The sequence below is a fragment of the Heterocephalus glaber genome, unplaced genomic scaffold (genome assembly GCF_053883595.1).
Source record: "Heterocephalus glaber isolate CG9 unplaced genomic scaffold, H.glaber_assembly_v1.0 deba00001587, whole genome shotgun sequence".
NCBI lineage: Eukaryota > Metazoa > Chordata > Mammalia > Rodentia > Bathyergidae > Heterocephalus > Heterocephalus glaber.
This window is the reverse complement of record NW_028258365.1, coordinates 1,875,790-1,890,480: the sequence shown is the minus strand read 5'-3', so window position 1 is coordinate 1,890,480 and position 14,691 is coordinate 1,875,790. Positions and strand designations below refer to the sequence as shown.

General features: G+C 36.3%; 1 protein-coding gene across 24 annotated transcripts in view; it reads left to right on the top strand.

Annotated features, from left to right (window-relative positions):
- The window catches only part of Inpp4b (inositol polyphosphate-4-phosphatase type II B), a 1,082,298-nt gene that overhangs the window by 557,668 nt on the left and 509,939 nt on the right, over window positions 1–14,691 (top strand). For 2 of the 24 annotated variants that reach the window (XM_087193389.1, XM_013067131.3), the window contains exon 1: window positions 8,207–8,295. The exons of 17 other annotated variants lie outside the window; for them this stretch is intronic. The gene's annotated coding sequence lies outside the window, so the exon portion shown is untranslated. Of the gene's footprint in view, window positions 1–8,206; window positions 8,296–14,691 lie in introns of those variants that run through there. 5 more of the 24 variants (XM_087193386.1, XM_087193388.1, XM_013067130.3 and 2 more) reach the window with 4 other exon arrangements.

Below are 14,691 nucleotides of genomic sequence, written 5' to 3'. Positions count from 1 at the left end.
AAAGTTAAAGAGTATATGAATAAACACAGTTGGCCACACTGTAGGTGGTCATACCTAAGATCTTACCAGATAACCTACGAAAGGCCGAGGTAAAAGATAATATTTTATTTTTTTAAAATCCCCCTACTACAAATATAGGGCAAATTTATACCTTGGGCTTAACTGATGGCATTTTCAAAGCATACACACTTTATTTCTTCTCTTTCCTATCCTGGGCCATTAGCCCCTGAAAATGTAGTTCTAATAGGTTAGAGACTTTTTTCGTGCTTTCATCACTGCTATATCCCAGCCACAAGTAAATGTTGATTCATATTAGAAAAAACAGAAGGACTCAACACTAAGAAAAAAAATGTTGTTAAGTGAAGGAATTAGGCCATTTGAGTGGAAATGCAGCAGTGTTAAATCTGTTTTATTCTGATATCGAGGCTATTTAAAAAGCATTAGATTTTCTATCATGTACCTTAATATATGTTTTGACAGCTGTGAAAAGGCACAGGGAAGGATTTGATCTCTTAACAGTGACCTGGGTGCTGACAGTATGTGGCTTTGCATGTAGCACTTTGAATTATTCCAGTAATTAGATAGTTAACAGTCATAGTAAACATGGAATCAAGGGTGTGATGATAGTGCATAGTCACTATCAGATTCATTTTGTGAAAAGGCACTGAATATGTCATAGACTTATTCTGCTTACATGCCCATTTCTTCAGAAATATGTATACTGAAACAAGTATAAGATTTAGACAAATGATAGTAGCTAATAATGATAGTGACAGTCATATATTTATTGAGTTTTTCCAGTATGCCTTTTCTCTCTTAAGAACTTCACCATTGTTATCTCATCTAACATTGATAAAGTCTCTGTGAGATACATATTCTTGGTTACTCCATCTTATTGATGAGAAACTAGTGGTTCAGAGATGTTATTATTGTTTATAGTAGGACTTTTAAGGTTATGGTGTAGAAGCAATGAAAATAGATTAGAAAGGCATTGAGCTTTGGTGGGAAAGTGGATGGTTGGTAGAAAACACTGGTTCAGTGAATTAATCTCAGTTAACTCACAGCCAACTGCTGGTATCAGTATTCTCAAATAGGAAGATAGGTTTTAAAAATCCTCTGCAGATTAAAAAAAAAATCCTCTAGAGTTAAAAAAAAAAAGTTTTTGTAGTTCTTAGTTTGATTTTCTCTGTGGGTAGATGTACCTGTTGTTTCTATCCAGTAAAAACTCTTTGCTATGGTTTGGATAAGTGTCTCACAAAGGCCCATGTATTAAAGGGTTGGTTGGCAAACTATGGCACTGTTGGGAGGTGGTGGAACCTTTAAGAGGAGGTGATGGTGAGAGGAAGTTATGTCATTTAAGCTGTATACTTGAAAAGGATTGTGGGACCCCCATGAGCCTTCTCTCTCTTTGCTTCCTGTTCACCATTAGGTGAGCAGTTTTCTCTGCCATGTGTTCCCACCATGATGTTTTATCTTGCTGTGAGCCCAAGATGGTGGGTCAATGGAGCATGAACTGAAACTTTCAAAACTGTAAGCCAAAATAAATGTTTTCTCTTGTAAGGTGTTTGTTTCACCTATTGTTACAGTGACAGAAAGCTGACTATATGATTCTTTTTTTTTCTTTTGACTCTATTTCTCTCTCTCTCCACTTTGTTTGCCCTTTCTTTGTGATTCTGCTGTAGTATGAGTCAAATGGAATTGGTGCTGAACCAAGAGCCAGTTAACATGGCTAACACTTCCACAGGGAAACCACACTGCACAGTCAATTTTTCTTCTTTTGACACTTACAAGAGTTGAAAGTTGTTTCATCCAAATTTAAGATCAATAGAGGTTTTGTTGGATAATTTAAGATTTTCAGTCCTAACTAGATATTATTTAGAAAAACTTCTGTTTCTACTAAACCTACATTTCCATTCCTTCCTTTATCAAGGAGAGGATATTTAATTGAATCTTGACAATTTTGAAAAGTACTCTTTTGATAAATTGATTTTTCTGCCCCTTTCTCACAGCAGCCTGGAAGGTGACATGTGAACAAGGTGGCTTGTGGGATATCCTTGTCTCTAACCTTCAAGCAACTTTCTGTGCTGAGTAAGGCTCAGAGTAGAGACAGAGTTTAATATCAGGAGGGCCTACACAAATGTCCAAAGACAGAATTCTGAAGAACAAAAGAGGAGGTTAGGGTGAGGCAATGTAGGAAGACTTGGAGAGTGGGTGGTGTTGAATTGGACCTTAAGCATCTGGAAGACGAAGAGGTGAGAGTAGTAAACAGAGATGAAGAATACTGAAGAATATTCCAGGTCAGGTTTTAGCATACAAGGGTGGAAACTAGTTCTCTAAATAAAGTTTGGGAACTGTGTGAGGACCACCTACTGATTGTAAACAGCTGGCTACAGTTATAGAAATGGGTAATTCCAGATGTTTTCTTCTGGAATGTCATATGAAGGCATTTAGTATTGATGAAAGCACTAGTCCATGAGTTAAACAATTTGTGTTAGAATTTTAGTCATGTATTTTGTGACCTGAGCCTTATCTTTCATTTCTTTATGGTTACTTTATTCACTTTTAAGATGGGAGTAATTCCATAGTTCCTATCAGTTTTTAAGATAATCAAATAAAGGTATATGCATATATATAATTTAGAAATTGTAGAAGTCTTTGAAAATAAATAGGTACATGAATAGTTAAGAGATTTTCAGTAGGAAGATGTAAGAAAATTGAATGTAAAAGATGCAGAAAGCCATTCAGGAAGCAAATGAACCCAATGACAAAAGAATGGAATATTTCATAGTTTTAATTCCCTTCCTTTCCATAACAAAGATCTTGATATTTCTTTTCCTTCTGTAGGAACCAGAAGGCTTTGTGGAAGGATTGGAAGAGGGAGAAGATAGTTTGTTTTAGTCTTTGTGCTGCTATCACAGAATACCTGAGAATAAATAATTTATAAAGAATAGAAATTTGTAAGCATGTGATCTGGCAGCTAGGAATTCCAGCTTGGCAGCTGTCATCTAGTGAATATGTCACTCTGTGTCAGAATGCATAAAAGCAAGAAAGGGTCAAACTTGCTTTTGTAACAAACAAACCCACTCCTGTGGTAATGAACATTACTCTGTTCTCATGAACTAAACACTTGTCAATAGACTCTGCCAGCCAGTAACTTGCATTGTTGATTGATTTTCCAGCATACAGACTTTGAGGGGATACATTCAAACTATAGCAGTTGCAGAAAGATAAGGATATATGTATTTAAGTATTTCTAAATACAGTTATCCCATGGTATCAGTGGGGAATTAGTGCCAGTACATCCAATGGATACCAAAAATCTATGGATGCTTAAGTCCCTTATACAAAACAATGCAATATGTGTGTGTAACCTGTGCGCATTTCCTGTGGATTTTAAATCATTTCTAGATTACTGATAATACCTAGGACAAAGTAAATGGTGTGTAAATAGCTCCTTTGCTGTATGCTTTAGGGGATAATGACAAGAAAAAGAATTCTGTACATGGTCAGTACAGACACAACTTTTTTTTCAAATCTTTTTGATCCACAGTTGGTTGAATCTACAGATACAGAATATTGATTGGATTTTTTATGTATGAATGTAAATAAGTTTACATTTTATGTAAGTACCTTTTAAAAAATTTTTGGTACCAGGGATTGAACTCAGGACCTTGCGCTTGTAAGGCAGGCACGGTGCCACTGAGCTAAATCCCCGGACTCTATAAGTACCTTCTTAATACTTGTCAGCCATTCACTGAATATTGCATACCAACCATGGAACGCAGAATCATTAAAGATAAATATTATTCACTCACATTTACAATAAATTGAAGAGATGTACAGGAAATGTAGGAAGCTAGTCTAAGCTCAGAGAGTTGATTTCATGGAGAGCTGGAGCATTTTCACCCACATTTTGAAAAGTCATGCTCTTGAACATCTCAAATCACTAAATCCTTGTGTATTTCTCTGTTTCCGTCCCAATATGACACACTTCTCACTTGTTACTGGGCAGCCTTCAGGAATGGCTGCACTCTGCAGCTGAGTTTCACAGGTATACCATGCTCTCAGCCCTGCCCTGGGCACAATCATAATTGGCTCAGGGCAGAATCATTTCCTTACCCCACTGAGCAGAGTTTCTCAGTTTTACATGGCAACAATACAGAGGCTGTTAGATCTAACTGGGAACAGGCCAGCGATTTTACATGTGATTGTCAAAGACATGAAGAGTTCTAGAATAAAAAAGTAAAATTAATGGAACTTATCACTGACAATCCAAAACCACAAATCTTTACTATTGATTAACTATAAAGCAATGATACAGAACTGAGAAAATGGCTGAATATTCACAAACTTAATTTTCCTTACATAAACCACAAAATCCATCCATTCTTTTACTGTCATTTATTTAATTAGTAAACATTACTGTATGTTTCTATATATGAGATAGAATTATACACTATTTTTGGCATAGCCTTTGAAATATCAATTGGCTGAAATATTGGTCTATGATTTCTTTAACTAGTGTTCTCTTTACTATTTGAATAATCTCATTCTAATGAACTCTTTGTCATTATTTTGCCAAAGCCCTCATAGAATCATTGTATTCCACCCCCTGGCTATTAATAAAGCTTACTATTTCACTTATTGTGGAAATGTTTTCAATCTATGGTTATGGAATAATTATTCTTCAATTTTTTCCAAGGAGATGGTTATGGTATGTATGCAAAAATTTGTTGACTGAGTACATGTTACAAGGATAGAGATTGCTAATGAATAAAACAACAAAGATTCATAGGAATTTATAATAATGTGTAATCATTACCAGCCTACTTTAAACATAAATATTAATTAGAATATATAAGTTTTGATTAGTCAACTTCTTCCATATAAGAAAATCTAGTGGAAGGTGATAAAAAAGTTAATTTGTTTGACTGAAGTAATCATTTCACCATATTATATATATAGTATATATTTCTATACAATTTTTTAAAAATTAAAAATCTTTGCTCACATTAGCTTGGTTGATGGAGTGAGAGAAGTCATGGTAAAGGATCAAATGGAAAATTAGAAGGAGGAAGATGAGAGTGAGGGTGTTCACAGCTTTTCTGAATGTACTTTAAGGTTTCTAGCTAGGAATGACAAGGCCGCCCGTCTTGTCCCCATATCTCCTGGCCCATTCCATGTTCTCCTAGTTTGGGGGATCAGTGAAGACTCCTGGAGCTCTTTGAGTATGTGGGTTGGCATCAGTAAAAAGAGAGCTTTTAGTATGAGCCAGGTAGAAGACTAGGTAGTTACAAGATACATCTTTAGGATGAGAGGAAAGGACTTATGTGGGACTTTGAATTCTTACTGGGGAAAAGGAGATGTCTTCCCTGGGGAGGGGGTTTTAAGAAGTGTAGCAGAAGAGAAATGAGGCCTGAAATAAAGGAGAAGGCAATAAAATTCATTAATAACTAAGCTGCGCATGCTCTCAAATGTGCTACTTGTGGTGAATTCAATGATTAAGAGTTCATCTGAGATCTGTGAAAGTAGAAATATTGACATAAATTAAATTGTTTAAAAATTACTAATGCATTTCCTTTTATTCTTTTAAATGTAGTTTCAAATGTTTTGATCATAGAGAATCTTAGTTCAGAATCAACTCAGATCCTGCCTTCATATGGATTCATAGTCACTTGTCCATTACCAAATCTTTTTCTCACCTAAATTAGCTAAAAATTATATTTTGCCACACTTTCAATTTGTATTTCATCCCTCTCCCCCAAATTATAGCATTTTAGGAAAGGTTATCTTCTTATGGCCTAATGAAAAAATTGCAATAAAATATTGCTTAATTTTCATAAGGTGTGGAAAATTTTTGGTGGCTCTAGGAACAAAGATAATGAGTGCTCTAAGTTAATTTTCAAATGGGTGTTCAGGCATTTAGGAAAAAGAAGATGGTGCTTCTGAGATGTTATTGTTTAGCAAGAGAACATGTTATTAATGTCATTGAAAATCAGTCATGGTTTGGTATGAAACAAATACATAAGGAAGCAATATGGGCTTCTCTCTGTTGTTTCATGGACACTGAAAAACAATGTGACTTCTTTAGGGCATACTGCAGTTCCTTATAAAGAAGCACACTCTATTTTTTCATAGTTTTATTTATTCCCAACTCCTGTAATTTTTTTGAGATGGGAGTAGTGTTCTTATTGATTCTTACACCTAGCTACTCAACCAAAACAATAAATCGTATTTACAGAAAGAAAAATAATATTGATTTTTTTAATACCTGTGTGTTTTCTATATAGAGGAAATTTATGTTTGAGAGGTGGCATTTGTTAAGTCTACATATATTTTAATGGACCTGATCACTGTAGTCTTTATTAGTGGCGGATGAAAGCATTTTTCATTTTTTGGGTGAACCCATGTTTTAAATGAAAGCTTTACAGGAAAGAAAACACATATTCAGTGAATTTGTGAATTTGGAAGATAGTGATGACTTTGAAACTTATCTTCTTAGACTACAAACCTCAATTTTTGGGGTGTTTGTGTTTTAGACAAAAATTTAATAACTATATTGTGGAGATAGGAATGAATAACCAGATACCACAGCAGGGCAGTATTAAAGGTGGAGATCCTTGTATAGACTACATGAGTTCCAGTCCTGACCTCTTTTGCCCAGTTTCTCCCCTCTGTAAAATAGATATGATAAATGTTCTTTACTTCATAAGCTTATTTGCTACATATATCCAGTGATTTGATATTGATAAAGCACTTGGAACAGACCACTATGTGGTAGTTTATAACCAAAAGTAAGTCGGGCATGGCAGCCCAGGCTGAAATCACAGCACTCTGGAAGGTTGATGTAGGAGAATTGCAAATAAGAGCCTGGTGTGGGCAAAATAGTGAGACCCTGTCTCAAAATTTAAAAAAAAAGAACAAAAGAGGGATTGGGGATATAGCTCAGCTCAAAGGCCCCGGGTTCAATCCTCCATGCTGCAGAAATAAACTAAAAGTGAACAAATTATTCTGGTTGGAGTGGGAATATATTTAAACATATAGAGGAACATGTTCTTTTTAGCAGCACAATTCCATGCCTATATGCAGTTAGGTACTTTCACATGTTCATTTGCTGTTCATTTTTTGTATCTGTTCCTAATAATGTGCTGTTTATATGGATTTTAGATGCTCTTTCTACTTTTTGGTGTTGTTTTCTTTGCGTTGTAAAAGCTGCTTAAGAAGGATTTTCCCTAGTAATATTTTTGTGAAGAAAATGTCTCTGATGTGATGGACTAAGTGGTGCTGGCATTGCTAAGAAATTGATACTGTCTATTCCAGAAGGATATGGGATCGAACCATTTACCCTTCACCTTTTCCGAAGATGAGGTCAAAATTTAGATAAATAAAGGAAGACTGTAGGTTTTCCTTTCTTTCATGTCTTCAAGTGCCCATCTGGAGTTTATAAGACAGAGGGACAGTATGTTTGTATAGTCTTTTCCACTTGTGCCCATGTACATAATAAAAAGATTAAATAGTATACTTAAATGATTCATTAATCTGATCTCATTTACCTAAAACATATTAGGTAAACACCACAACAGTTATTTTATTTTTAATTTCTAGCCTCAGCAAAATGATTACATTTGAAAAGGTCAGGCCTTCTGACCTGTAAGTATTAATGATTCTCTGCAATTACCATACCAATTTGTCCATATGCCTATGAAATTTTTCCCTAAACTACTGAATTATCACCTACTGAGTTTAAAAACATGTATTTGATACTTGAGAGGCAATTCAGCCTCAATCCTAAGTAGTGCATATTTGTTTCTTGCCATATATGATATCAAATAATACCATGCTCAGTAGCTGTTAAGTGTATGTATGACCACCTACCAGGATTACTAATTATTCCTTCTGCTCTCGATACATCAGTGATGAGAAAGATGCCATGTTTTTAGAGTTGTCACTTTACTAAGCTGGGCATTTATGGAAAAATATTAAGTGTACAGTTTTCATTAACTTCTTCATGGTGCTTACAAATTTATCTGATATTAAACAGAGAAGAAAAAAAATGATGATAGCAATGAAGGCCAAGATCCAGATCCATTTCTTACTCTTCATTTAGTTACTGTTTAAACATTGCTAAACACCATTTGTATATGAGGAAAATGGCAAGAATCCCTTGCCAGGAAGATGACAGACTTTGAACCTTGGTGAGTCACCAGGAATGATGAGGTTTCAGGTTTGATAAAGGCTGGAGCCAGGAACCAATTTGAAAATGAAAGAAACGACTTGAGAAAAATAACTTCCTTGGTAAGATCAGACTGCTATTTTACTTTATATGTTATAATTCTATGCAACAGAAAGAAAAAGGGAAGGGGAAATTAATAGAAATCAAACTATCATCGGAGGGAAAGAATGAAAAGGGCTAAGGGCTGAGGCCAGAGTTCACAGCCTCTCCCAGTGGGGCTCTGGACTGTAGTCCTTTCATTGAAGCTGTACTCCATTCCAAGCATGCAGCTGTTCCTAACAAATCTCATGGAGTCTCTGTTTTGAAATATATGGTTGTTGGAGGCAAGCAGTGTCTTAAGTAAATTTGTATTATAATTGAAGAAAGTAGAGTGTGGTTTGACAGTATCTGAATTAGGTATTTATTTTATTCCTTTTCAGGAGCATAAATAAATAAAGAGCAATAATGAGAAATCTTCCTTAGAGTATGTAATGAACTGTGGTTAGGCAGGATTTAACAGTGTGATTTCTTTAACTGTGGTAATGTAAGACAAGCTCTGTATGTAAGGAATATATCTTTTCATGTGTACTTTTCCCAATATGCATATATCTACTTCACTGTTATTGTGGGTATTGGAAATTTTAAAAAAGTATTTAGCAGAAATAAACTTACTTATTTCAGCATATATTCATTCAGCCTTTTAATATATTAGCTAAGATGAAAGAGGTTGTTTTCGTTTTTATTTTCCTCTTTCTGCAGAAAGGTTGAGCTGCTTTGCTTTTCTCAGCCTTGTCATCTTACGTAATGAAAGGCTGATGGAGAGTCTGGGTTCACAAGCAGCCCTCTTCACCACCAGGAGGAGGCTGCAAGAGTAACTGGTTATAATTATTGATCAGCAGCTCCTACCCAAGGCCTCTCCTGGGGGTGGACAGTGGCTGCTCCACTCACATTCCAAGATGACCACAATTATTCTGCTGGGCATGGATTTGAATTTATTCCAAGGGTGGTACTTTTCCTCAAAGTAGTTATTTGGAATGCAATGCTGCCAATTTATAAAGAAATCGTGGTTGAGAAGTCTAGCTCTTGATTGCTCTTAAAATAGCTTGAGACCTAGTCGAAATCACATTATATCAGTGTCTTTTCCACTCTACTTCTATGTCATTGTTTGAATGTGTAGGAGAAGACACCGAATGTGTAAGCTAATGGCATTTGAGTGGGTGACCTATGAAGCCTACTAGGCCCTGACAGCCAGTCAGAGTGACCGAAATCTTGTGGACGCTCTAAAAATAGTCCTGATTTTTGTATGAAGTCCAGTGAAACTCCCAGAGAAAAAGAGAACTTCACTTATTCTTTTGCTTTTTTTAATGAGTTGCTTATAATTTTGCACATGTATCTGACTTTTTTTGTGCCCTTAGAGGCGATAATTGCAAAGGTTTACAATTCTTTCTAACCCTTTCCAGAGTCCTGATATACACCGAAGTTCCTGTGAGCCATAGAAACTTTTGAACTTAGAAGAACTGGGTAAATCCTGGTTTTCCCTCTTGCTGCTTTGTAATACTAAACAAGTTATGTATCGTCTTTAAATTCAGTTTCTTGTCGAACTCCAGTCGTTCTGAAGTGTGATCCTCATTGCCCATACAGCAGTTTTATCTTTCCTGCTTCCAGCTGGACACTCTCTTTAGGATGTGCCAATCATACCTGAAATAGTTGTGCAAAACAATGCCCCGATGTCTACTCCCACTGACTGCCCTCCTACCTGCATACTCATGTGCGCAAGTTAGTGAGGTGGGATCTTCCTTTCCCTGCTTCTCCCTCCCCTTCCTAGTCGATGAGTGGAAAATCATTTTGATTATTCTTCATATTATTTCTCTGCTCGCTCTCCTCTTCTCCACTTCTGTGGCCATTACCCTAGTTTAGATTATTATGACTGTGGGCCTGCAGTCATGTAATGGATCCGTTACAGGCTTCAGTGTTTTCTCTCGCTTTCATGTCTACCCCCTTCATTTTGTATCCTTCCCTCCACTGCCTGTCTAATCTCCTTGAGGCATGGCTCTCATTCTGCAATTTTTCTTCTTAAAAGTCCTTAAATGAATCTCTCTGTGAGCTGAATGAAGGCCAAACTGCAAGTGCATCTAACACATCATTGTGTACCCTCATGAGTCTAATAGGAGGTCGGTTAGGCTCTGGCATACAGTACATTTTCTCTGATGTTTCCTCATATTTAAATTCAGTTTTGCTTTTTGGCAAGGGTACCAAAAAATGAGGTTGTGGCCTTCTTAGTCACATCATATCAGAAGGCACTTTGATGTCAATTTATTCCATTAATGAAAATGTTAACTTTGATCAGTTGGTGAAGGTGGCATCTGCCAAGTTGCTCCGTTACACTGGTACTATATATCTTTGTGCATAGTAAGTGTCTCATGGGGAAATGATTTGAGAATATTTTAATATCTTGTTATTTATCACAACATTATGCTAATTTTATCATACCATTGACTGTTCTTGCTTGAAAGAGTTATTATTTTGGTGTCTTCCAAAGAGTAATTTCCAGTTTCAATCACACCTTAATCAATAGATACTAACTGGAATTTTATAGTAAAGAAAAGTTCCTCCACTGTTATTTATTTATCCATCCACTTATTTGTTCATTGACTTACTTATGTCAGTACAGGCATGTGGATCTTTATGATATTCCATGCTTTACAATCCATTACTATCATGATTTATTTTGTTGTTTCCACTCTGAGATTCAAATTACCCTAGTCCTCCTCCTCCTCATTCTCCTCCTCCTTACCCCACCCCCACCAAGCACTTACATATTTTCAGGCACAAGATATTATAAATTCCTCTTATAATTCCTCTGGCCTAGCTCTAGATTCAACTGTTTCTCCAGGAAGACTTGGTTTTCTTTTATTGGAGAATAGTATTTAGAAACCAAAAGCTGGGTATTAGGTGGATTCATTAGTGCTGAGGTACTAGGAAAGACTAGGAAATACTAAGGAACTGTTTCATAGTAAACAGGCTAAGGAAACAGGATAAGTACAGGCAAAGTAATCCTGAACCAAAATGAGAATTTCTGGGACAATTAGAGAAATCTGAATAAGTTGTATAGACTACATAGTCTTATATATTTCTATCATCCTGTCTTGATGAAGTAAAAATAATAGGAGCATACATATTATTAATTGTTTTTTAATTTTTTTCAAATTTCTTCAATTGAAAAATTGATCAGAGTTGGGGACAAGATAATTCAGGAAATAAATGAAAATATACTTAGTCTTCTAAATTAACCAATTTGAAAAAAATGACAATTTCTTTCACAAATTATTGTTCCAGAAAACAATCTCCTTTGATGAATATTCATGTTGCTTCTATTTTTATATTTTTTAATATAGCAGTATATAAGACTACATTAAACATATTTATATGTAAATTTTTAAACATTTGGAAATCTCTGAAAAACACTTTTTAAAGTGAGATTGGTTTAATAATTTATAGTATAGCCATAAGCAGTGTGAAATAATCAAAAATTATGATACAGATCAGGGTTTGGTCAACAAGAACCTATGGGCCTGGTTACCTGTGCACTAATTTACCTATCAGCCAAGGCTTTTTCCTACTACCGGGCAGAGCCACAGTTCAGTAGCTGATGCAGGGACTAAGGCTCACAAAGCCTGCAGTGTTTTCTATCTGTCTCTTTATAGAAAATTTTTGTCAGTCCTGATATGATACAGGTTATTAATATTCAAAATGACAGCATCTTGTAGTGAAAAAGACATTTCTTACAAATACTTATGTATAATATATGTGTACATGATATATATCTTAAAGATCCACTTGATTTAAAGTTATCTAATGGACAGAGAAACTCTGAAAGACTGTTCACCAAGGTGTGAAACTCCTTATCTCCTTTTTTAAGTATTCTTAAAATACTTGCAAACCTCGAGCTTTGTTAAAATAATTGTATACATTTTACTGTCACATTTTTACTTCCAGTAACTTTTCAATCCATTTCGTTTAGTCTTCTGCACCTAAAACTCTAGTGACACTGGATGGAGAAGGATCAGGAAAAAAAAATGCAAATTTTAATTTTTAAATGGGACAACCCTATATGGCAGTTTACTCAGAACGAGCTGCTTCATAGCTGCAGGGAAAGTTACATCACTGTCATCCCCATGGCTTTCTCTGCACCGCGGTTGTAGTTTCTGCTCACCCTGCCTAAGCTGCTGTTTACTTCTCACTTACCCTTTCGGTTCTGTCATGCCTCTTATTTTGTCCTTTTCTGTTCTCGGTCCCTGGGGCTCTCAAGTCCCATGCTTTGGGATTTGCTAGCTGTATGGTGATAACTCCAGATTCTGTATCTGAAGCTCCCAAACCAGAGCTTTCTGGACATCTCCAGGCTGTCTCCAATCCAATTTCATCTGGTGCTATCTGTTACTGGTCCACCTTGCACCACTGGTCCATTTTTCCAGTCAACAAGTCTCTGGCAGTCCAGCCTCACTGTTCCACATACTGGTCATCAGCCTTCCTCCTACTCTCCTAGTTCAGATTGTTTTTCCTGTTACTTCTTTCTGAATATTTACATCTACCTACCAGATTCCAGGCAAAAAAAGAAAACCAGTTGTAAATGCTGACCTGAAAACAATAAAACAGTATAAGAATAAAAACTCACTCTTCGAATCATTTCAGGAGCCGTTTCATTGCCTACAGTGATGTTTTTCACAATGTTATCCATGAACAACTTGTAGCAGATCCTCTGAGGTTGGATAGCATAAATGCAGAATTAAAAGAATTTGAAGCCCCAGTCTAGGCTTCTTCAAAGAATTACTGAACCAGTAAGTCTTTATGACTGATAGAGTAGCCTACAATCTCTATGTGTAATGACACCAGATGGTTTTTACGTGCCCTAATGTTTGAGGATTACTATATCAATATATTTCTATCCAAGGTATTTATGGGAGTAAAACCTTCCATGGTCTGTTTCTTACTAATTTCTTTAATCTTGTTTTTTGCCATTCCTTAACTAAAACCTAAATTTCTACTGCTATAAATCCCTTCACCTCTCAGCTCATACCTTGCCATTTACTTCTTCATAAGTTTACTGTTCACTTTGTCTGAAACACCTCTCTCACCATACTTCCCCTGGCCACATGTGAATTTATTTCATGTCATGGCTCAGCTGCCTCTGCAGGAGCCTTGCTGGCCTCCCCAGGTGCACAGGGAGTTCTGTCTCTCCAGAGCACTGTTAGCAAGCTTTGTCGGTATGCCTGGCACCTTGGTCACATTCTGTAAAGGTTTGGCAAATTATGTTAAAAATTTGCAAGAAGCTTATTAGACTAGTGGAGAGGGGAAGGGAATGTGGTGATAGGAGGAGAGGAGAAGGTTGGGAGGGGAAAAGACAAGTGAAAATGATTAAGATGCTATATCCGTATGTACCACTTCTCTGAGATGAATGTAATTTTTATGTATTACAAACATATATCAATAAAAAGAATAGATTAAGTCTATCTTTGGCTGTGGAACAAATCGCCCTGAAATAACAACTGCTTGTTTAACTCATAATTCTCTGGGTCTTCAACAAGGTCTGAGGTCAGCTGGGCAGTTCTTCTGACTCAGGTGTGCTTGCTCATTTATCTGTGATCCATGCCTCTCAGAGAGGTGACTGTGTTCTAGAGATGGGCTGATTGTTGGGTGGAGAAATAGCAGTAGTTTGGCCAGGACTCATCCTCTGGAAGGCTGGCCCTGTCTCTGAGCTTGACAAATGGAGGTAGCAGAAAGAGAGAAAGGCAGAAGTGGGGGAAGGCTGCAAATCCTTTTGAGGCTTATGCTCAGAATTGGCACAATATCTTTTCCATCACTTTCTATTAGTCAAAGCAAGTCACAACACCAGCTCCAGTTGAAAAATGGGCAAAGAGACTTCACTTCTGGATTGGAGGCACTAGAACATGTCATGGCTATTTTTTGCAATCTGTTCCTTGAGTGTAATGTATATGACTGACTGATTGCCATTTATAGTGTAATACAAATTGGATTCTAATTTTCAATTAATATCACTGCTCTTGTTTATAAATAAGAGGCATCATTTCATTTTAGTCTTCAAACCAATCCACTACCAAGTGGTGCTGGTTCTTCTCCATCTCGGTCACCTGAATTATCTTCAGTTGGCCTAATCTGGAGTACTCTTTGCTTCTATTCAACAGATCTACATATAAGGATATGCTATTCAGTTAATTACTTGGATTTAGTTGTTTTTAAAAGAAGCCAACGTTCCCAAGCACAGCAAACTATACACTCATATATAAGGGAAAAAACCATCATTTTTGTATCCTTGAATTTTACCTTTCTTTTCTGCTTTATTACCTTGAAAAATCTGTGCTTTCATTCTGTCATATCAGTTGACCTGTTTTCTTTTTAAAGTGGCATTCATCTTTCTGCCTACCAGAGGGACTCTTCAGTGCTAACCAGGGCTTTCTTTAAAG